Here is a 25,369-nt window from a genome sequence, read left to right as displayed (position 1 = left end):
CAAACGAAGAGATTATTGTAGGGTACGAAACAACCTCAAAGTTATCCTTTCTGATCGATCTATTCAAGAGTCCGTAGTAAAATAACACGAAGTTATTCTTTCCGTTCGATCTATCATAGAGTTCGTACTAGAATAACACCTTAAGACACAAATCAATCAAAACCCTAATGTCACCTAGATACTCCAATGTCACCTCAAGTATCCGTGGGTATGATTATACGATATGCATCACACAATCTCAGATTCATCTATTCAACCAACACAAAGAATTTCAAAGAGTGCCCCAAAGTTTCTACCGGAGAGTCAAGATGAAAACGTGTGCCAACCCCTATGCATAGATTCCCAAGGTCACGGAACCCGTAAGTTGATCACCAAAACATACATCAAGTGAATCAATAGAATACCCCATTGTCACCACGGGTATCCCACGCAAGACATACATCAAGTGTTCACAAATCCTTAAAGACTCAATCCGATAAGATAGCTTCAAAGGGAAAACTCAATCCATTACAAGAGAGTAGAGGGGGAGAAACATCATAAGATCCAACTATAGTAGCAAAGCTCACGATACATCAAGATCGTGCCAAATCAAGAACATGAGAGAGAGATCAAACACATAGCTACTGGTACATACCCTCAGCCCCGAGGGTGAACTACTCCCTCCTCGTCATGGAGAGCGTCGGGATGATGAAGATGGCCACCGGTGAGGGATCCCCCCTCCGGCAGGGTGCCGGAATAGGGTCCTGATTGGTTTTTGGTGGCTACAGAGGCTTGCGGCGGCGGAACTCCCGATCTAGGTTATGTTCTGGAAGTTTGGGTATATATAAGAGGTTTTGGCGTCGGGAACCAGTCAGGGGGGTCTCCGAGGCAGCCACAAGATAGGGGGGCGCGCCCAGGGGGTAGGGCGCGCCCCCCACCCTCGTGGGTGCCTCGGGACTCTTCTGGTCCATCTCCAATGCTCTGTGGGCTTCTTCTGGTCCAAAAATAATCTCCATCAATTTTTAGGTCAATTGGACTCCGTTTGGTTTTCCTTTTCTGCGATACTCACAAACAAGGAAAAACAGAAACTGGCACTGGGCTCTAGGTTAATAGGTTAGTCCCAAAAATCATATAAAATAGCATATTAAAGCCCATTAAACATCCAAAACAGATAATATAATAGCATGGAACAATCAAAAATTATAGATACATTGGAGACGTATCAGCATCCCCAAGCTTAATTCCTGCTCGTCCTAGAGTAGGTAAATGATAAAAACAGAATTTTTGATGTGGAATGCTACCTAACATAATTATCAATGTAATTTTTCTTTATTGTGGCATGAATGTTCAGGTCCGAAAGATTCAAGACAAAAGTTTAATATTGACATAAAAATAATAATACTTCAAGCATACTAATTAAGCAATCATGTCTTCTCAAAATAACATAGCCAAAGAAAGCTTATCCCTACAAAATCATATAGTATGGCTATGTTCCATCTTCGTCACACAAAATATTCAAATCATGCACAACCCCGGTTTCAGCCAAGCAATTGTTTCATACTTTAGTATTCTCAAACTTTTTCAACTTTCATGCAATACATGAGCGTGAGCCATGGACATAGCACTATGGGTGGAATAGAATATGATAATGGGGTTGTGTGGAGAAGACAAAAAGGAGAAAGTCTCACATTGACGTGGCTAATCAACGGACTATGGAAATGGCCATCAATTGATGTCAATGCAAGGAGTAGGGATTGCCATGCAACGGATGCACTAGAGTTATAAATGTATGAAAGCTCAACAAAAGAAACTAAGTGGGTGTGCATCCAACTTGCTTGCTCACGAAGACCTAGGGCATTTGAGGAAGCCCATTGTTGGAATATACAAGCCAAGTTCTATAATGAAAAATTCCCACTAGTATATGAAAGCGACAAAATAAGAGACTCTATCATAAAAATCATGGTGCTTGTCGGTGTCAAAACCGGCGGATCTCGGGTAGGGGGTCCCGAACTGTGCGTCTAGGATCGATGGTAATAGGAGACGGGGGACACGATGTTTACCCAGGTTCGGGCCCTCTCTATGGAGGTAATACCCTACTTCCTGCTTGATTGATCTTGATGAATATGAGTGTTACAAGAGTTGATCTACCACGAGATCGTAATGGCTAAACCCTAGAAGTCTAGCCTATGTGAATATGGTAATGAGTATCCTTTCCGGACTAACCCCTCCGATTTATATAGACACCGGGGGGATCTAGGGTTTACATAGAGTCGGTTGCATAAGAAGGGATCTTCATAATATGTCGCCAAGTTTGCCTTCCACGCCAAGTAGAGTCCAATCCGAACACGGGTATAGTCTTCGGCCTTCATATCTTCGCAGCCCATCAGTCCGGCCCAATGAATAACAGGCCGGACGCCCGAGGACCCCTTAGTCTAGGACTCCCTCAGTAGCCCCTGAACCTGGCTTCAATGACGAGGAGTCTGACGCGCAGATTTGTCTTCGGCATTGCAAGGCGCGTTCCCTCCTTCCGAACTCCAGAATAGTCTTCGGACGTAGTAAGTATATCCGGACCTGTGCATATAATTGCAGAAAATATAATATTACATGAGTCCAATTTGCTGATAATTGTTTATGACATCGTATCACGCCTGCCCGGTTACTATTTCCAGCCGTTGGCTAGCACGTCGCCCCACGTCTCGGGACGCGGTTTTACTGGCACGTCTTGTCAAGGCAGAGATCGTGTCCCCTTATTCACGAGATTTTCATTAATGCAGGCGTCGGTAACCCAACCGTCCCCTGGGTACAACTCCTTGGGGATAAGTAAGTTTCGAGACCCAGGTGGAGACGCTCAGTATTTGGGGTCTTTATATAGGGACCCAGTCTCGTCTTTTTCCTTTGCGCTTGCTTCTTCCTCAACCCCAGCCACCTCGAGTTCTAACCCTCGGGTTCCAATCCCCACCAGCCCCAATCATGTCCGGATCCAGCCGTCCAGGCCAGTGGGTGGCTTCTTCTGTCATGGAGGAGGATATTGCAGAGCTCCGCGCAGCGAGGTATCTGACCCCAGAAATCCTTCATTGACTTCCCGCAAAGGGGCAGGTTATTCCTACCCCCAAATCCGGCGAGAGGGTAGTATTTGTATCCCACTTCCTCCATGGGTTAGGGTTCGCGCTTAACCCCTTCATCTGGGGGCTCATGTTCTACTATGGGCTAGATTTTCACGATCTGGCCCCGGACTCTATTCTCCTCATCTCGTCATTTATCGTCACATGTGAGGCCTTCCTCCGGACTCCTCCGCACTTTGGTTTGTGGCTCAAGACCTTTGACGTGAGGCTGCAGGTGACAGAGGAGGAGCAGGCAGAGTGCGGCAGCGTCGTAATAGGCAAGCTTGCCAGCGCAGTTTGGTTTGAAGGATCTTTCGCCAAGTCTTCCGACCTATGGCAGCAGGGGCGGTTTTATATCAACGAGCCGCGGGGCTCCAAGTGGGCGGCTACGCCTGCGCTCTGACCCGGCCCTTCAATTCAGCTTGCTTCATGGATCAATAAGGGATTCGACTGGGGATCCGTCAATGAAGTGCAGACTCTGCAAAGTCGCATCCGAAGCCTTACCGATAAGGGCATCGATCTTGTGAACGTCGTTCAAGTAATGCTAGTCCGCCGGACCCTGCCATGTCAGCGGCGGCCTCTCCATATGTGGGAGTTTAATCCAGAAGGGCGGCGGACTCTTCAGCACTTCTTCAGCACCACGCACGAAGGAATGTGGAAATTATATTTCGGGGAATGAGAGCAATGGCCGGACACCACTGAAGATGTTGGCCTTGACTGCAATCATCCGGACACTTCGGTAAGTATTCAATCTCCAAACACCTTCCATTCAAGCACCTCTTGACAAGATACTGAACAATCCGTTCCTACACAGGACTGGATAAAGAAAGCGGTGTTAATCTGGTGTTCGGCACCCCTTCCCGAAGACTCTGCGGCCGCCCTGCTGACGAGAATTCTGATTCTGACACCTTACCAGGTGTCTGCAGAGGGGGACGAGAGCAGGGAGCCCAGAGGTGATGCCCGTCCTGAGGATGAATTAGACGCTGTGTTCAGGGAAACCGAATCCCTTTTGCCCAAGGGCAAGGTGCAGAGGGAGCCTTTCATGGCAAGAAGAGGGCCGCTTCCGAAGATCAGGAGGGGACGTCTTCCAAGAGAGGAAAAATGCCATCGTCGGGCGGCTTGGGCCGGGCGAGCGATGCTGCCGTAGGGCTTCATGACGAGGACGAACCTCTGGCCAAACCGTAAGTGAAGCTGGGGCACTTTAAACGTACCTCATTCTTTTCCTATTAGTGAAGTAATCATCCGACATATGTACATCCACGCAGGTTAACGCCTGGTGTCTCTCAATCGTCCTCCTCCTCGGGAGACCTTCTTCCGGAGATGATGGAGAGTGACACGCCTTCTCCGGCCTCCTCGCCCAACAGGGGGGATGGTACCGAGGTATTGTCCCAAAGGGCTCCTCCCGATCGTCAAGTAGTGCAGGAAACGAAGAAGGCGTTACCCGAAGGTGGTGCCTCTGTCACTCAGGGTTCGGGAATCAAGAATGACGGCCCCGAACTGTCCGGCCTACAGCCGGAGACAATTGTGGAGGCGAGCAAGCGGATTCCTTCAAAGGAATGCCGTACTCCGGCGGCGGTTTCCGAAGACCCCGGAGCGCCGGAAATGCTGACGGACATGCTGCGACAAGCGTCCATTTCAGAGGAGCACCGTGCCTTTATGGTTACGGTGGTCGAAAAGGTTCTATCCGTGAAGAGCGGATTGAACGAGGCCTTCTCGAGCCTTCTAAGAGGTTTTGAGGTTTGTGATATAGTTTTGCCAATTGAAATAATATTGACAGAATGCACCTGTTATATATGCAGTAGCCCCTGAGACTCAGATTGCTTTCCGAAGGAAGCGGTCGGAGGATCAAAAAGATATGCCCAGGTACTAACCTTGATTTAACTTGGAATACAGGCTGCCTCCCCTCCTGCGGCTACCCGAAATACGTAAGTGGCCGAACTACAGCGAAAGTTGGATATTGCGGAAGATGACATTTCATTGATCAACAGGCGTCTTGACGACTCGCAAGGTATATATTTCGAGCATTCCTTATACCAATGTGCTTGTAATTTAGGCCTGACGCCGAAAAGAGTTTTATACGAAATGTGCATGAGTGCAGATGGTGCTGCCGCCGTTGAAGCTCTTCCGGCGGAGCTAGCCCGGGCCAGGGAGCAGGCCCGGTGTAGTGATTCGGCTGCTAGGAAGGCATCGGCTGATCTAAGAGTCGAACAGGCAGCTCGGCGCCAAAATGAGGAGAAAATATCCGCACTGGCACTTGAATTGAAGAATACTGCCAGCCGCTGTGAATACCTTGAGAAGGAAAATAAAGCCAAAATGGCTGAACTTGATAAGGCCGTACGAGAGGCGAGTGAAGCTCGGTCTGAATCCAGGGCGGCTCGCGAAGAGATTCGGCAGGCTAAGGAGATAGCGGCCGGTAAGCCCTTTTTGCTTCAGACTAAGTTTGGCGATCCGGACTATGCCCAGCTGAACCAGGTCTGGAGTTCTCCGGCTGAATTTTTGGACTTGCCGAAGAGTTCTTTCGATGCGGCGCAATTTGACCAAGTACGAGAGGGGTATGCAACGGAGAAGCTTTTTTGGTCACAATTTGGCGCATCAAAGCGTACTCTGTTGCTGAATGAACAGATGTCCCAATGGTCCGAGCTTCATAGGATATCCGGCGATGCCATGAAGAACGTCATAATCCGGTTGTGGCCAAGCGAGCCTATTTCGAGTAGTTATTTTGGCCTGGTGCGGCGGCTTGTTGACGCGGTGCCACGTATCGACGCTGTGAAGCGATTGGCGTGCATTGAGGGTGCACGGATGGCCTTTGCCCAAGTCAAAACATTCTGGGGAAAGATGAAGGCCATCGATGTTGCGGCGAGGAGTCCACCCAAGGGCAAGGACCGTTATGAGCCAGAGCACTATTTTGAAGACGTCCTAGAGGCCGCCCGCTTGATAGAGGGTCAATGCTCGAAAGACATAATGTTCAAGTGATGTGTATAATGGTTGTAACAGACAACTTTATAGTTAATCTATTTTTATGTTTTGCTCAAGAGCTTGTGTTCCTCCTGTGCGGCCGCTTTAATGTAAACTGAAAGTTTTCCAGTCGTCGGCTTCAGCCCCTTCGTGGGAAGTACGAGGGTGTTCGGAAAAGCATTTATCACACTTTATCCAACGTCTTGGTCCGTGAAGGAGGTGATAATGCGGTGAACCAGACAATCGGACTATAGGGCGTTAACACTTTCACTTAGCCATAGGAGTTTTATGGTGGGGCTACGACATAGCCCCTGGTATGTATATGGCGCATTATAATATGGTGCCTTACGTATGTTGATCTGAAAAAGATCCCTCGTATGACACGGAGAATCACTAAAGATTCAAAGAAGTCGTCAAGTGGTTGACCAGCTCTCGCCGCATCATGACAGTCAGTTTTCAGCTTTCTCTACTAAGGTGCTCATCCGGTTTAGACCAGGTCACATCGCAGTAGTTCTCCCTTTACTACCCTAGCCGATAGAGCGGAACGTAGTGTAGCAAGCACAGGAGCCGGGCAACCCAACTATTGACCCAAGACAACGATCCGGAGCTGATGCATATAAGGCCAAACTTGCGACGCCGAAGTACGCTATAGAGTTGTTTGGACTTTTACTGGCAACTCATTCATTCCCATACCGAGCCCCTAGCAGGGTATGCCGAGGTGCATCTGTAAAGCAGCCGTTGAGGCCGTACTCATTGTTGAAAGAGTATGAAAGATTAGTTCGGATGAGGTTTACTGGGAGCGGAGCAATATGCCAATGATAAATTTATGTGTATATATATATATGAAAAAAGGAAACCACAAACCTGGCTATTTGACATGCTCGGGGTCGGGATCAGAGGAAAAAGGGCATAGTATAGGCTCGGAATAAAGAGTGCGGTCTACAAAAAGTTATTTTGGACCTCATGTCGCACGTCTGCGCCACCCGTCCTCGGGGAGGGGAATCCTTAATGGGAGTAGCCCCTTAGGTGAGTGTACGGATCCGAACTCCGATAGAGTCAGTTGTAGATGTTTTCCTATTGGTCACCTGTTCTTAAGAGATGATACAGAAAAATAAGGAAAACAGATAAAAAAATGTTACGGGAATGCTCGCAGGGTTGTCCGTATTGTGCTTCCGCCGATGCCCATGGTATCTTGAGTGTGTATGATGTACGCGTGGTGTAAATCCTGCCAGTATAGTTGGTGGGTGGCGGAAGCCGAACTGCTATTTTCGTTCCGGGGGTGGTCGAACTTCAGAGGGAAACTGTTTCTGGCCCCTGGTGTTCGGCTGGCGAGCCGCTCCATCGTCTTTGTCGCCTGGTGGCCTCCTCCCCTTGTGATCGGCGTTAAGCTTGCCTGCCTGCTTGAGGACCCAACAGTTTCTGTTGGTATGATTAGCTGGCTTATCAGGGTGACCGTGAATCTGACAAGGTCGGTCCAATATCCTGTCAAGGGTGGATGGTCCATCCTGGTTTGCCTTTAGTGTCTTCTTCCGTTGACCGGGTTTTCGATTGTGAAATCCGGCGTTGACCGCTGTGTCGTGTAATCTTTCAGTATTATTGCGACTATTGTGTTCAGTTCGTCGTGGCTTACTGTTGCCGTCTCGGATTTCGGAAGTGCCCGTGCCGCTGGCGTTGTTGCTTTTACGAGCGAGCAAGTTGTCTTCTCCCGCACAAAAGCGAGTCATTAGAGCGGTAAGGGCTGTCATGGATTTGGGTCCTTCCCGGCCGAGGTGACGCACTAGCCATTCATCCCGGACGCTATGTTTGAAGGCCGCGAGGGCATCTGCGTCCGGACAGTCGACAATTTGGTTCTTTTTGACTAAGAACCTAGTCCAGAGCTCCCTGGCTGACTCGCCGGGCTCCTGGACAATATGGCTTAAGTCATCGGCATCTAGTGGCCGGACATATGTTCCTTGGAAGTTGTCTCGAAAGGCGTCTTCCAAATCTTCCCAGTTGCCAATAGAATTTTCTGGCAAACTGTTTAGCCAGTACCGAGCTGGCCCTTTAAGCTTGAGAGGTAGGTATTTAATGGCATGAAGGTCGTCTCCGCGAGCCATGTGAATATGGAGGAGGTAATCCTCAATCCATACCGCGGGGTCTGTTGTTCCATCATATGATTCGATGTTAATGGGTTTAAACCCGTCTGGAAATTCATGCTCCATTACCTCGTCAGTGAAGCAGAGAGGGTGTGCGGCTCCTCTATGTTGGGCCACACCATGAAGCACCTCCGGCGGACTCTGTTTACGGTGTTCGGACCGGGCGTGGTCAGCTCTGTTGTGTCCGAATAGGTAACCATCATCACCGGCCAGGGCATGTCCCCGCGATCTGTATACTGATTTTGTGTGTCCTGTTCTACCCTCCAGGTCTTGTTGGATGTCGCGAGTATTCCCCCGAGCTATTTTGTTCTTGTTTTGACGACCGGATGGGTTGGTATGGTGCTCTGCTTGGGCTGCTGCTTTATCCGGACCGAACTGTGGTCGGCCTACCACATTATTCGATGGTGGTGTGGGCTCCAACGCCCTGCCATCGTATTGGGGGAGCCACCTACTCTTGGGGTGGCTTATGTCTGGGACGCTAAGGCCGTATTCTTCGGCGGCCAAGACTTCGGTCCATCTATCATTGAGCAAATCTTGGCTCGCTTGAAGCTGCAGCTGCTTCTTCCTTAGGCTCCTTGCAGTAGCTATGAGCCGGCGTTTAAAGCGCTCCTGTTCGAGAGGTTCCTTAGGCGCGATAAAATCCTCGTTGCCGAGGGTCTCTTCTTCCTCGAAGAGTGGGAGATAATTTTTATCCTCCAAGTCGCCATATGTGGCCTGTTCATCAGGGCTGTCTTGCCCTCCTTCCTGTTCCTCCTGTTCGGATCCTACCTCGACAGGGTCTTCATTGTCCGGAGTGTTATCCTCTCCGGTGCTAGTATTGTTTTCTCTTGAGCGACGTGACTTAGAGCAGCGCCGGGCGCGCCGATGTTCGGACTGTGTACCAGGAGGGTTATCCTTGACTGGGTCCTCCTTGTCATCGTCGAGAGCGTTGTTGGGTGTGTCTACCATACACATGTCGTACCATGAAGTGGCCATCCCGCGTCTAGCAGGTAGTGAGTTCTGGCCTGGCCCCTCATCGTCGTCCATACCATCGATGTCTTCGGAGCCGGGGCCAAGCGTGTTGGTTGGGTCTTTGACAGTGGCTATGAAGTGGGTGGCGGGTGGGAAGCAAAATTCTCCATCATCCGCCGCAAGTTCGAACCGAACATAGTTCGGCGGCGAGTCGCCTGTCAGGGATAGGTTTTTTAGTGATTTTAGTACGTCGCCCATGGGCGAGTGTTGGAAGACGTTTGCGGCGCTGAACTTGAAGATCGATAACCGATTGAGTTCGGCATCCGCGGACTCGCAGGGTTTGGAACTTGTCGCTGGAGACGAGTCTGAGGTTCCGTTGATGCAGATATCATGTGAAGTAAAATCCGTGTGCGGCTCCAACGCCGCGGGATCAGCAGCCTCCGTGACAGGGGGTGAGCTTCCCATCTTCGAATGACTCGATCTGCTTCAGATCTAAGGCCGGAGTTGTTGCAGGAGCTATCTCCTGGATGGGGCCCGATGACAGGTTTAGGCTATGCTCATCGGGGCGAAGGGGAGCGGTGTCCGCGGTCTCGAATCTATCAAAGGTCAAGTCTCCACGGATGTCCGCGACGTAGTTCAAGCTTCTGAATCTGACCTGATGGCCAGGGGCGTAGCTATCAATCTGCTCCAGGTGGCCGAGCGAGTTGGCCCGCAGTATGAAGCCGCCGGATACGAAGATCTGTCCGGGGAGGAAGGTTTCTCCCTGGACAACGTCATTACTGACGATCGAAGGGGCCATCGAGCTCTTTGCCGACGGCACAGTGGAACTCTCAATGAAAGCACCAATGTCGGTGTCAAAACCGGCGGATCTCGGGTAGGGGGTCCCGAACTGTGCGTCTAGGATCGATGGTAACAAGAGACGGGGGACACGATGTTTACCCAGGTTCGGGCCCTCTCTATGGAGGTAATACCCTACTTCCTGCTTGATTGATCTTGATGAATATGAGTGTTACAAGAGTTGATCTACCACGAGATCGTAATGGGTAAACCCTAGAAGTCTAGCCTATGTGAATATGGTAATGAGTATCCTTTCCGGACTAACCCCTCCGGTTTATATAGACACCGGGGGGATCTAGGGTTTACATAGAGTCGGTTGCATAAGAAGGGATCTTCATAATCTGTCGCCAAGCTTGCCTTCCACGCCAAGTAGAGTCCAATCCGGACACGGGTATAGTCTTCGGCCTTCATATCTTCGCAGCCCATCAGTCTGGCCCAATGAATAACAGGTCGGACGCCCGAGGACCCCTTAGTCCAAGACTCCCTCAGTGCTACTTTGAAGCACAAGTGTGGAAAAGGATAGTAGCATTGTCCCTTTTTATTTTTATTTTCTTCTCTTTTTGGGCCTTCTCTTTTTTTGGCCTTTCTTTTTTTATTGGGACAATTCTCTAATAATGATGATCATCACACTTCTATTTATTTACAACTCAATGATTAGAACTCGATACTAGAACAAAATATGACTCTATATGTGAATGCCTCCGGCGGTGTACCGGGATGGGCAATGAATCAAGAGTGACATGTATGAAAAATTATGCATGGTGGCTTTGCCACAAATACGATATCAACTACATGATCATGCAAGGCAATATGACAATGATGAAGCATGTCATAATAAACGGAACGGTGGAAAGTTGCATGGCAATATATCTCGGAATGGCTATGAAAATGCCATAATAGGTAGGTATGGTGGCTGTTTTGAGGAAGATATAAGGAGCTTTATGTGTGATAGCGCGTATCATATCACAGGGTTTGGATGCACCGGTGAAGTTTGCACCAACTCTCGAGGTGAGAAAGGGCAATGCATGGTACCGAAGAGGCTAGCAATGATGGAACGGTGAGAGTGCGTATAATCCATGGACTCATCATTAGTCATAAAGAACTCCCATACTTATTGCAAAAATCTACAAGTCATCAAAACCAAGCACTACATGCATGCTCCTAGGGGAAGGGTTGGTAGGAGTTAACCATCGCACGATCCCGACCTCCACACAAAGGATGACAATCAAAGAATACCTCATGTTTCAAATTTGTAACACAACGGTTACCATACGTGCATATGCTACGGGACTTGCAAACTCTAACACAAGTATTTCTCAAATTCACAATTACTCAACTAGCACAACTTTAATATCACCATCTTCATATCTCAAAACAATCATCAAGCATCAAACTTCTCATAATATTCAATGCACTCTTTATGAAAGTTTTTATTATACCCATCTTGGATGCCCATCATATTAGGACTAAATTCATAACCAAAGCAAATTACCATGTTGTTTAAGACTCTCAAAATAATATAAGTGAAGCATGAGAGTTCATCTATTTCTTCAAAATAAAACCACCGCCACGCTCTAAAAGGATATAAGTGAAGCACTAGAGCAAATGACAAACTACTCCGAAAGATATAAGTGAAGATCGATGAGTAGTCGAATAATTATGCAACTATGTGAAGACTCTCTAACATTTAAAAATTTCAGATCTTGGGATATTATTCAAACAGCAAGCAAAACAAAAGAAAATAAAATGACGCTCCAAGCCAAACACATATTATGTGGTGAATAAAAATATAGCCTCAAGTAAAGTTACCAATAGACGAAGACGAAAGAGGGGATGCCATCCGGGGCATCCCCAAGCTTAGGATCTTGGTTGTCCTTGAATATTACCTTGGGGTGCCTTGGGCATCCCCAAGTTTAGGCTCTTGCCACTCCTTATTCCATAGTCCATCGAATCTTTACCCAAAACTTGAAAACTTCACAACACAAAACTTAACAGAAAACTCGTAAGCTCCGTTAGTATAAGAAAATAAATCACCACTTAGGTACTGTTGTGAACTCATTCTAAATTTATATTGGTGTAATATCTAATGTATTCCAACTTCTCTATGGTTCATACCCTCCGATACTACTCATAGATTCATCAAAATAAGCAAACAACACATAGAAAACAGAATCTGTCAAAAACAGAACAATCTGTAGTAATCTGGTAATTTTCCATACTTCTGTAACTCCAAAAATTCTAAAAAATTAGGAAAACCTGAGCAATTTGTGTACCAATCCAGAGCAAAAATAATCATATCAAAAGCACGTTTCTGTGAATTATCAAAACTAATTTACTGGGCGCAAAAGTTTCTGATTTTCAGCAGGATCAACACAACTATCACCGTAAGCTATCCTAAAGGTCTTACTTGGCACTTTATTGAAACAAAACCTATAAAACAAGATTACTGCAGTAGCATAATCATGTGAACACACAAAAACAGTAAGGGTAAATATTGGGATGCTCCCAACAAGCGCTTTTCTTTAATGCCTTTTCAGCTAGGCATGATGATTTCAATGATGCTCACATAAAATATAAGAACTGAAACATAAAGAGAGCATCATGAAGAATATGACTAGCACATTTAAGTCTAACCCACTTCCTATGCATAGGGATTTTGTGAGCAAACAACTTATGGGAACAAGAATCAACTTTCATAGGAAGGCAAAACAAGTGCAACTTCAAAGATTTCAACACATAGAGAGAAAACTTGATATTATTGCAATATGTAAGAGCACATGTTTCTCTCTCATAATAATTTTCAGTAGCATCCTGAATGAATTCAAAAATAGAACCATCACATAAAGCATTATTCTCATGATGCACAAGCATATAAATTTTACTACTCTCCACATAAGCAAAATTCTTCTCATTTGGAATAGTGGGAGCAAACTCAACAAAATAACTATCATGTGAGGCATAATCCCATTGAAAATTAAAATCATGATGACAAGTTTCATGGTTATATTTATTCTTTATAGCATACGTGTTATCACAATAATCATCATAAATAGGAGGCGTGCTTTCATCATAATAAATTTTCTCATCAAAACTTGGGGGACAAAAAATATCATCTTCATCAAACATAGCATCCCCAAGCTTGTGGCTTTGCATATCATTAGCATCATGGATATTCAAAGAATTCATACTAACAACATTGCAATCATGCTCATCATTCAAAGATTTAGTGCCAAACATTTTAATGCATTCTTCCTCTAGCAATTGAGCACAATTATCGGAATCCTTATTTTCATGAAAGATATTAAATAGATGAAGCATATGAGGCACCCTCAATTCCATTTTTTTGTAGTTTTCTTTTATGAAATAAACTAGTGATAAAACAAGAAACTAAAAGATTCAATTGCAAGATCTAAAGATATACCTTCAAGCACTCACCTCCCCGGCAACGGCGCCAGAAAAGAGCTTGCTGTCTACTACGCAACCTTCTTCTTGTAGACGTTGTTGGGCCTCCAAGTGCAGAGGTTTGTAGGACAGTAGCAAATTTCCCTCAAGTGGATGACTTAAGGTTTATCAATCCATGGGAGGCATAGGTTGAAGATGGTCTCTCTCAAACAACCCTGCAACCAAATAACAAAGAGTCTCTTGTGTCCCCAACAAACCCAATACAATGGTAAATTGTATAGGTGCACTAGTTCGGCGAAGAGATGGTGATACAAGTGCAATATGGATGGTAGATATAGGTTTTTGTAATCTGAAAATATAAAAACAGCAAGTTAACTCTTGATAAAAGTGAGCACAAACGGTATTGCAATGTGTTGAAACAAGGCCTAGGGTTCATACTTTCACTAGTGCAAGTTCTCTCAACAATAATAACATAATTGGATCATATAACTATCCCTCAACATGCAACAAAGAGTCATTCCAAAGTCACTAATAGCGGAGAACAAACGAAGAGATTATTGTAGGGTACAAAACCACCTCAAAGTTATCCTTACTGATCGATCTATTCAAGAGTCTGTAGTAAAATAACATGAAGCTATTCTTTCCGTTCGATCTATCATAGAGTTCGTACTAGAATAACACTTTAAGACACAAATCAACCAAAACCCTAATGTCACCTAGATACTCCAATGTCACCTCAAGTATCCGTGGGTATGATTATACGATATGCATCACACAATCTCAGATTCATCTATTCAACCAACACAAAGAATTTCAAAGAGTGCCCCAAAGTTTCTACCAGAGAGTCAAGATGAAAACGTGTGCCAACCCCTATGCATAGATTCCCAAGGTCAGGGAACCCGCAAGTTGATCACCAAAACATACATCAAGTGAATCAATAGAATACCCCATTGTCACCACGGGTATCCCATGCAAGACATACATCAAGTGTTCTCAAATCCTTAAAGACTCAATCCGAAAAGATAACTTCAAAGGGAAAACTCAATCCATTACAAGAGAGTAGAGGGGGAGAAACATCATAAGATCCAACTATAGTAGCAAAGCTCGCAATACATCAAGATCGTGCCAAATCAAGAACCGAGAGAGATCAAACACATAGCTACTGGTACATACCCTCAGCCCCGAGGGTGAACTACTCCCTCCTCGTCATGGAGAGCGCCGGGATGATGAAGATGGCCACCGGTGAGGGATCCCCCCTCCGGCAGGGTGCCGGAACAGGGTCCCGATTGGTTTTTGGTGGCTATAGAGGCTTGCGGCAGCGGAACTCCCGATCTAGGTTATGTTCTGGAAGTTTGGGTATATATAAGAGGTTTTGGCGTCGGGAACAAGTCAGGGGGGTCTCCGAGGCGGCCACGAGATAGGGGGGCATGCCCAAGGAGGTAGGGCGTGCCCCCCACCCTCGTGGGTGCCTCGGGACTCTTCTGGTCCATCTCTGATGCTCTGTGGGCTTCACCTGGTCCAAAAATAATCTCCGTCAATTTTCAGGTCAATTGGACTCCGTTTGGTTTTCCTTTTCTACGATACTCAAAAACAAGGAAAAAACAGAAACTGGCACTGGGCTCTAGGTTAATAGGTTAGTCCCAAAAATCATATAAAACAGCATATTAAAGCCCATTAAACATCCAAAACAGATAATATAATAGCATCGAACAATCAAAAATTATAGATACGTTGGAGAAGTGTCACTCATGTATTGCGTGAAGATTGAAAAAGTTTAAGAATACTAAAGTATGAAACAATTGCTTGGCTGAAACCGGGGTTGTGCATGATTTAAATATTTTGTGTGATGAAGATAGAGCATAGCCAGACTATATGATTTTGTAGGGATAGCTTTCTTTGGCCATGTTATTTTGAAAAGACATGATTGCTTTGTTAGTATGCTTGAAGTATTATTGTTTTCATGTCAATATTAAACTTTTGTTTTGAATCTTATGGATCTGAATATTCATGCCACAGTAAAGAAAATTACATTGATAAATATGTTAGGTAGCATTCCACATCAAAAATTCTGTTTTTATCATTTACCTACTCGAGGACGAGCAGGAATTAATCTTGGGGATGCTTGATACGTGTCCAACGTATCTATAATTTTTAATTGTTCCATGCTATTATATTACATCTAGGATGTTTTATATGCATTTATATGCTATTTTATGTGATTTTTGGGACTAACATATTAACCTAGAGCCCAGTGCCAGTTTCTGTTTTTTCCTTGTTTTTGAGTTTTACAGAAAAGGAATACCAAACGGAGTCCAATTGGCGTGCCAATTTTTGATGATTTTTTATGGACCAAAAGAAGCCCCCAGAGTAAAAGAGTTGGGCCAGAAGAGTCCCGGGCTGCCCATGAGGGTGGGGGCGCGCCCACCCCCCTGGGCGCGCCCCCCTATCTCGTGGACGGCTCGGAGACCCCCCTGACGTGAGACCTACGCCAAAAATTCCTATAAATACAGAAACCTCCAGAACATAACCTAGATCAAGAGTTCCGCCGCCGCAAGCCTCTGTAGCCACCAAAAACCAATTGGGACCCTATTCCGACACCCTGCCGGAGGGGGATCCCTCACCGGTGGCCATCTTCATCATCCCGGCGCTCTCCATGACGAGGAGGGAGTAGTTCACCCTCGGGGCTGAGGGTATGTACCAGTAGCTATGTGTTTGATCTCTCTCTCTCTCTCGTGTTCTTGATACGGCACGATCTTGATGTATCGCGAGCTTTGCTATTATAGTTGGATCTTATGATGTTTCTTCCCCTCTACTCTCTTGTAATGGATTGAGTTTTCCCTTTGAAGTTACCTTATCGGATTGAGTCTTTAAGGATTTGAGAACACTAGATGTATGTCTTGCATGTGCTTATCTTTGGTGACAATGGGATATTCACGTGATCTACTTGATGTATGTTTTGGTGATCAACTTGCGGGTTCAGTGACCTTGTGAACTTATGCATAGGGGTTGGCACACGTTTTCGTCTTGACTCTCCGGTAGATACTTTGGGGCACTCTTTGAAGTTCTTTGTGTTGGTTGAACAGATGAATCTGAGATTGTGTGATGCAAATCGCATAATCATACCCACGGATACTTGAGGTGATGTTGTAGTATCTAGGTGACATTAGGGTCTTGGTTGATTTGTGTCTTAAGGTGTTATTCTAGTACGAACTCTATGATAGATCGAACGGAAAGAATAGCTTCGTGTTATTTTACTACGGACTCTTGAATAGATTGATCAGAAAGGATAACTTTGAGGTGGTTTCGTACCCTACAATAATCTCTTCGTTTGTTCTCCGCTATTAGTGACTTTGGAGTGACTCTTTGTTGCATGTTAAGGGATAGTTATATGATCCAATTATGTTATTATTGTTGAGAGAACTTGCACTAGTAAAAGTATGAACCTTGGGCCTTGTTTCCTAGCATTGCAATACCGTTTGTGCTCACTTTTATCATTAGTTACCTTGCTGTTTTTATATTTTCGGATTACAAACACCCATATCTACCTTCCATATTGCACTTGTATCACCATCTCTTCGCCGAACTAGTGCACCTATACAATTTACCATTGTATTGGGTGTGTTGGGGACACAAGAGACTCTTTGTTATTTGGTTGCAGGGTTGTTTGAGAGAGACCATCTTCAACCTACGCCTCCTACGGATTGATAAACCGTAGGTCATCCACTTGAGGGAAATTTGCTACTGTCCTACAAACCTCTGCACTTGGAGGCCCAACAACGTCTACAAGAAGAAGGTTGCGTAGTAGACATCACCACTCCACCCCTGCTGGTGGTGGCTGCCATTTGTGAGAGTGAGAGAGAGAGCACACAAGAGAAAACACAACCTGAGAGAGAGGAAGAAGAAGAAGCAGAGGTTCTGTCCAGATTTGCTGCATATGACTAGACAGTGTTCAAGCTGGTTTTTGGAGGCTCAAACGTGCTTGGATCGACCCCAAACTTGGTGAGCTCGTTCCTTACTTTGAGTACTTCGATCTGGTTAGCTAGTTTGAGGATTGGGTCAGTGCAGCATCAGATTTGAGAGTGGTTTTGTCAGCTCTGACTGCTGCAGTTTCAGAACAGAGTAGTTTTGGGAGATGAACAGTTTGGGTAGGCAAACGATGTCCGATTGAGCTGAAATTTGGAGGGGATCTCAGGAACTCGTGTGTCTACTTGTCTGCTAAATTTGGTGCCGCTTGGTTCAGTGGTTTAAGAGCAGTTTGCAAAACACCAAAGGGTACAGAAGCTGTGTAAACTCTGCTTTGCTGAAATCTTGCCTCTTGTGGCTGTTGTTGCTGTTGCCGGTTGGCAACGTTGAGAGTGTGTTGTAAATATCTCTAGAGGTTCTAGAGAAGACTTTTTACTCATCGTTCTCATAGTGAAGTTGTGTGGACCGGTCGATCCACAGCTGTGGTTTTTTTACTCCTCAAGTTGAGGAGGTTTTTCCATGTTAAATCCTGTGTCACTTGTGCATGTTGTTTGTGTTATTCCGCTGCTTACTTGTTGGTTGAAGTGGTCCTCAAAGTTCATCACAAGTGGAGGGGGCTGTGTAGTGTGCATATTTGCTGTGTCGGTGAATTTGTGCAGCGCATTATTGCTGTCCAGCCCCGACAAAGTGGCATTAGAGCCTTGGTTTGCTTGTGCAAATTGCTGAGTTTCTTATGGTGAAAGATGGAAGTGAATACCAGCAGGATGATATCTTTGAATGGTACAAATTATTAAGCATGGAAGGGCAAGATGGAGGACTTGTTGTATGTGAAAGAATACTAGAAGCTAGTGTTCTCCACTGAGATGCTGGAGGGCATTGAGGAAGGTCAGTGGAAGGTACTTCATCGCCAAGCTTGTGGGTTTATTCGGCAATGGGTCGATGACAATGTTTTAAACGATATCATTGATGAGACACATGCACGCACCTTATGGCAGAAATTGGAAGAGTTGCTTTCCCAAAAAGAAGGTACAAACAAGATGTTCTTGATCAAACAATTGATGTGCTTGAGGTACAAAGAGGGCATTCTAATTGCAGATCATGTGAATACATTCCAAGGCATTATAAATCAGCTTTCTTCAATGGGAATTACCTTTGAAGATGAAGTGAGAGCTTTGCTGCTACTAGGCTCATTACCGGACAGCTGGGAGACCTTTAAGGTCACAGTTTGCAATTCGGCACCTAATGGAGTTGTCACTTGGAATCTTGTGAAAACCAGGGTACTAAATGAAGAGTCCAGAAAGGTGGCTGAAGCTAGTTCTTCCTCACATTCAGAGGTGTTGGTCACTTAGTCCAGTGGGAGAAGCAAGAGCAGAGGTCTGGGTAAAGGGGCAGAAAGAGGTAGGAGCAAATCAAAAGGTATGTATGCTGATTATGAGTGCCATCACTTCCATCAGAAGGGCCACATTAAGTGGCAATGTGACAAGTGGAAGAAAGACAAAAAAGAAAAAGAAGAAGCAAGATCAGAAGCAAGTTGACAGTGATAGTGACACAGAGGGCAACCGAGTTACTGCAGTAGAAGAGGACATCATGCTTGTTATGCATGAAGAAAATGAGGGCAGATTTGGTTCCACTGTTGAGGAGAGGATCACTGTTGTTTCTGATGAAACCGTCAACCTTGTGGATGGTGACGAGATGATTTGGATACCGGACAGCGGTGGTACCATTCATGCTACATCTCGCAGAGAGCTCTTCACTAACTATATATCAGGTGATTTTGGTGTTGTGAAGATGGGGAACAATGATAGAGCAGCCATCATTGGAAAAGGAGATGTGCATTTGGAGACCGCAAATGGTACAAGGTTAGTCCTCAAATCTGTGAGGCATGTTGAGGCACTTCGTCTCAATATTATTTCAGTTGGTTTGCTTGATGGAGATGATTACTTGAGCAGCTTTGGAAAAGGGCAGTACAAGCTCACCAAAGGCAACATGATTGTTGCAAGAGGTAAAATGGTCTCAGTTTTGTATCATGTTCATGCTAAGCTCTTTAGTGCTTCTGTCAATGCACTAGAGAAGGATGATCATTGTGCTCTATGGCACATGAGTGAGAAGGGAATGACAGTGCTAGTGAAGAAAAAATTGTTGAAGGGTGTGAAAGGAGTTCACATTAAGAAATGTTCAGATTGTCTAGCAGGGAAGCAACACCGAGTTGCCTTCAAGACTCTACCTCCTCACAAGAAGCCTGAGAAGCTGGACTTGATACATTCCGATGTTTGCAAAATGTCGGTAAGATCTCTTGGTGGTACTAAGTACTTTGTGACTTCTATTGATGACTTTTCCAGGAAAGTTTGGGCCTTCACTTTGAGGACCAAAGATAAAGTACTAGGTGTATTCAAGCAATTCCAAGCCTCGGTTGAGAGATAAACTGAGAAGAAGTTCAAGTGCATTCGCACTGATAATGGAGGAGGGTACATTGGGCCATTTGATGCATATTGCAAGCAGCGGCGTATTAGGCATCATATTCCCTCGAAGACACCATAGCTGAATGGTCTTGCTGAGAGGATGAACAGGACAATTGTGGAGAGAGTTAGATGCTTGTTGTCAAGTGCAAAGCTACGTAAACACTTTTGGGGTGAAGCTTTAATGACTGCAGTTTATCTTATTAATCTCTCACCAAGTTATCCTTTGCAGGAAGATGTTCCTAACAGGTTCTGGTGTGACAAGGATGTCTCATATGGCCACCTGAAGGTTTTTGAGTGCAAGGCCTTTGTTCATATTCCTCAAGATGAAAGGTCAAAGCTTGATTCGAAGACACGGCAGTGTATCTTTCTTGGCTATGGTGGTGATGAGTTTGGCTACAAGCTGTTTGACCCTATAGCAAGGAAAGTGGTGAGAAGCCATGATGTTGTGTTTGTTGAAGACCAAACAATTGAGGATATTGTGAAGATAAAGGGGCAGGTTCCTCCTCAGCAGCAGCAAGACATGATTGATTCTGACCCAGTTCCTGCAGCTCCAGCTCCTGTGCAAGTTGAAGCAGATGCAGAAGATGTACAAGATGATGTACATGGTGGTGCAGGTGAAGAAGATGCTCCCCAACAGCAGCAGCAAGAGTATGATGCTGAAGTTGATGATCCGGATCAGCAGGAAGCACCAGCACCAGAAATTCCACCAGCTGCTCCACTCAGAAGATCCAATAGGGGTCGAATTCCTTCCAGCATGTATCCCTCAGATCAATACGTGGTGTTATTATCTGACGGTTCAGAACCTGAATGCTTTGCAGATGCAATGGAAGATGAGCACAAGAAGGAGTGGAAAAAGGCTATGCAAGAAGAGATGGATTCCTTGCATAAGAATCATACTTATGAGTTGGTGAAGTTGCCCAAGGGCAAGAAAATTTTGAAGATCAAGTGGGTCTACAGAATCAAGCAAGAAGAGCACACATCACATCCAAGGTACAAGGCCAGGCTAGTTGTAAAAGGATTCGGCCAGAGAAAAGGCACTGACTATGATGAGATCTTTTCTCCGGTTGTGAAGATGGCATCCATAAGAGTAATCCTTGGCATGGCAGCAAGTCTCAACTTGGAGGTTGAGCAAATGGATGTGAAGACTGCATTCCTTCATGGCGAGCTGGAGGAAGAAATATACATGGAGCAACCTGAGGGGTTTCTTGTGAAAGGCAAAGAAGGCTATGTGTGCAAGCTGAAAAAAAAGTCTCTATGGCCTGAAACAAGCGCCAAGACAATGGTACATGAAGTTTGAAACTGTCATGGGGGAGCAAGGCTACAAGAAGTGTAGCTCAGACCATTGTGTGTTCATTTAGAGGTTCTTAGGTGATGATTTCATCATATTATTGCTCTATGTTGATGACATCCTGATTGTTGGCAAGAATGTCTCTAGGATTGCTAAGTTAAAGAAGGAGTTGAGCAAATGTTTTGCTATGGAAGACTTAGGTCCAGCAAAGAACATTCTCGGAATGAGAATTGAGCGAGACAGAAATTGCAACAAGTTGTACTTGTCTCAAGAGAAGTATATTGAGAAGGTACTTCAGAAGTTCAGGATGGAAACTACTAAAGTTGTGAGTTGTCCACTAGCAGCCCATCTCAAGTTGAGCAGAAAGCAATGTCCTACCACTGATGAGCAGAAAAAGGAAATGCATCATGTTCCTTATGCTTCGGCGGTTGGGAGTTTGATGTATGCTATGGTGTGTACAAGGCCTGACATTGCTAATGCGGTTAGTACTGTGAGCAGATTTATGTCAATCCAGGAAGACCTCATTGGGAAGCCGTGAAGTGGATTTTGAGATATCTCCGGGGCGGCACAAATCTGAAACTTTGCTTTGGTGATGGTGAGGCCAAGCTGATTGCTTTTTCAGATTCTGACATGGCTGGAGATGTTGACAGAAGGAAGTCTACTTCAGGTTACTTGGTTACCTATGCAGGGGGAGCGGTGTCATGGCAAAGCAGGCTGCAAAAGTGTGTGGCATTGAATACAACTGAAGCTGAATTCATTGTTGTAACAGAGGCGAGCAAAGAGCTATTGTGGCTAAAACGGTTGGCTTGTGAGCTTGGTTTTAAGCAAGACAAGTATGTGTTGTTTTGTGACAACCAAAGTGCTATCCATTTGAGTAAGAATGCAAGTTTTCATTCAAGGTCTAAGCATATAGAAGTCCGTTATCATTGGATTTGAGATGTGTTGTATTCCAAGCAAATGCAACTTGAGAAGGTTCACACCGATGACAATGGGGCTGATATGTTGACTAAAGTGGTGACAAGGAAGAAACTTGAAGTATGCCGCCGGCTCGCTGGCATGGCTGCCAGAAGGCAGTGAGACCATCCATGATGTCGGGAGCGGGAGTTTGTTGGGCTAAGTCCCTCCACATGGAGGTGTGTTGGCAGCCCATAAGTCCAACACATGTTAGCCATTGATCTTCGCTGCATCCAACGGTTGAGAGTGCTTCCAAGGGAAGTGAAGCAAGGAGAAAACCCTAGCCACTCCACCCCTGCTGGTGGTGGCTGCCATTCGTGAGAGTGAGAGAGAGAGAGCACACAAGAGAAAACACAACCTGAGAGAGAGGAAGAAGAAGAAGCAGAGGTTCTGTCCAGATTTGCTGCATATGACTAGACAGTGTTCAAGCTAGTGGTTGGAGGCTCAAACGTGCTTGGGTCGACCCCAAACTTGGTGAGCTCGTTCCTTACTTTGAGTACTTCGATCTGGTTAGATGGTTTGAGGATTGGGTCAGTGGAGCATCAGATTTGAGAGTGGTTTTGTCAGCTCTGACTGCTGCAGTTTCAGAACATAGTAGTTTTGGGAGACGAACAGTTTGGGTAGGCAAACGATGTCCGATTGAGCTGAAATTTGGAGGGGATCTCAGGAACCCATGTGTCTACTTGTCTATCAAATTTGGTGTTGTTTGGTTCAGTGGTTTAAGAGCAGTTTGCAAAACACTGAAGGGTACAAAAGCTGTGTAAACTCTGCTTTGCTGAAATCTTGCCTCTTGTAGCTGTTGTTGCTGTTGCCGGTTGGCAACGTGGAGAGTGTGTTGTAAATCTCTCTAGAGGTTCTAGAGAAGACTTTGTAATCATCATTCTCATAGTGAAGTTGTGTGAACCGGTCGGTCCACAGCCGTGGTTTTTTTACTCCTCAAGTTGAGGAGGTTTTTCCACGTTAAATCCTGTGTCACTTGTGCATGTTGTTTGTGTTATTCCGCTGCTTACTTGTTGGTTGAAGCTGTCCTCAAAGTTCATCACAAGTGAAGGGGGCTGTGTAGTATGCATATTTGCCGTGTCGGTGAATTTGTGCAGCACATTATTGTTGTCCAGCCCCGACACCTCCAAGTGTTTGTTTCATAACATTGAGACTCTTTAAAAGAAACAGAGTAATCATGCAACTTATTCATGATGCTATGGGCACTGTCATATATAGGTTCAATCAAGTCGTACATGGAGGTAGGGGCATCTGCAGTGGTGCTGTCCAATGCTATCTTCGACAAAGAGTTGATGAGAGAAAGGAATTCCATTGCCTCGCAAATCAGGCCACTTTGCAGGCATCACTGTGGGGAAAATGAGGCAAAACCAAAAACTGAGTAGCGTGCAAGCATTGCAGTTCAGAAAATGGGAGAGAGTGCTTGCCTAATATTGCTTGGCTTGGGATTAACAATGTTATCCACTCACATTCCCTGCTCTGCATGAGAAGAGGTAAAACAACTGAAACTTTATCAACTGGTAGAACAGAAATGGTTTAATCTGTTCCGAAGAAAATTAATCTAGAATGATATGTCTTTTTTCAGGAAAAGGTCAGTTCTGTTTCCATGGTACCGAAGCCATCACCGCCCCGCCACTCGTCAGTGTTGGCGCCGCAGCGTCGCCGACAGATGGCTAGTTAACATAGGGAATTAATCCAATGGCATTCCGGTTCCTTTTGGGAGCTTGCCTAACTAGTGTAATCTATTTCCTCTCATCCTTGTATTCCCATGTAATTTTCCTGATTCTGCCGGTTCCTCTTAATGAAAATGAAAAGTAGTGCTGCTACATTTTGTCAAAAAAAGAAGAGAAAAATCAACTGCTACCACTCCACAAGTCCCCATTCATTGAGTCTTATCAACTTTTATTATGGCTAATTGGCTAGTGCCCAGCTCCAGCTCTGACCAACACTAGTACATGCATCCTGAAGAAACTCTGAACCTCACCCACAGTGCAGGGCTAAGGGGGGGTAACTCTGAACTAGACCAACATCACCACCAGCACAAGGAGGCTGGACAGCGCGAGCGGCCACAGAGCAGCGGCGGCGGCGGCACGCATGCCATGTCCGGCGCTTCCCACAGTGTAGACGGAGACGCAGAAGGAGCAGCGGCAGCCTCTATCGCAGCAGTCATAGGCGTCGCCTACTCGCACCTGCAGGCCGCCGTCGTCGGTCGAGTTGTTGGACACCCTGCACATCCAATCGCACGTTTCCTTGTCGATTGGTCCCGGACGGGCATACACCGTGCAGACCCACATTCCGATCCCGTCGGTGTAGCGCTGAATGTCGACCTCTGCCGCCGCCGGCGCCGGCATAGCCATGCCTGAAATTCAGATCGTTTTGTGTGTGAGCTAGTATGTGGGTAGACCGTAGTTGGGCATGGGTTGGAGATCGAGTGGGTGGGTTACATTGCACTACATACCGAAGGGGGCCAGCAGCAGCAGCAAAAGGGCAGCAAGGCTGAAGATGGTGATGGCGCGTCCTGTCTTCATCTCTGTTCGTCGTCACAAGTTCATAGTAGAAGAACACCATGTCATATGAAGTCATGTCAGTAAGAAGGAACAGAAAAGGTGGGCAAATGAAGAAACAATCCTTGTAAATCAAGCAGAAACAAAACAAAGTACAGTAGTAGTAAAATGATTCTTGGAGATGTGATTTTGATGCGGCGAAACCACGTACACAGGAACTGCTACTAACCTGCACGAGAAGGCAACGCGCGCACTGGCCGGCAACCCTGCACCACAAGCCGGCACCGAATCTCCTGCAGAAGAATGGAGGGGGTGGACGATGATGCTCAGCTCGGGTGCTCGATTTATATAGATATAGAGCCCAACTCCATCTCCATGGGCGGAACCAAGCTCCTCCTCCTCCTCCTCCTGTGGGGGTGTACTGTACATGTCACGGGCCAGCCCATCGCAGCTCGACACGTATGCACACTGACTGCACTGCAGAGATGAGAGCGAGGCCGGCCGGTAGCTAGTGCCGATTTGGGAACCTCGTCTTGTAGATGGGATTGGTAAATTCGTCTCAGAAAAAGGACAAGGCGATGAGATTGGCAAATGACACAGGCCTGATGTAGGTGCATTGCTTGCTTCATTTCAGAAAAAAATGGGGCTCTGTTTGCATTGATTCAGCGCTCTACTAGCACAGATATCTATGTTTGTTCAGTGGGTCACTGGAGTGCAGCACCACAAGGGCAAGGCGCGGTGAGGATGTTTTTTTTGTTGACGATGATCATGTGCCCTACTGGTCTTCTTCATCTCTCTTCTCTTCACATGGTTGTTACAACCCACCTCCTAACACAACATTACT

At 45.8% G+C, this 25,369-nt stretch overlaps 1 pseudogene; it reads left to right on the top strand.

Annotated features, from left to right (window-relative positions):
- LOC109748237 (uncharacterized) overlaps nt 1–23,384 on the top strand; it is a 79,356-nt pseudogene extending 55,972 nt beyond the window's left edge.
- Nucleotides 23,385–25,369: the final 1,985 nt, after the last annotated feature.

Source organism: Aegilops tauschii, chromosome 4 (genome assembly GCF_002575655.3).
Source record: "Aegilops tauschii subsp. strangulata cultivar AL8/78 chromosome 4, Aet v6.0, whole genome shotgun sequence".
Lineage (NCBI taxonomy): Eukaryota > Viridiplantae > Streptophyta > Magnoliopsida > Poales > Poaceae > Aegilops > Aegilops tauschii.
This window is presented reverse-complemented; position numbering and strand designations above follow the sequence as displayed.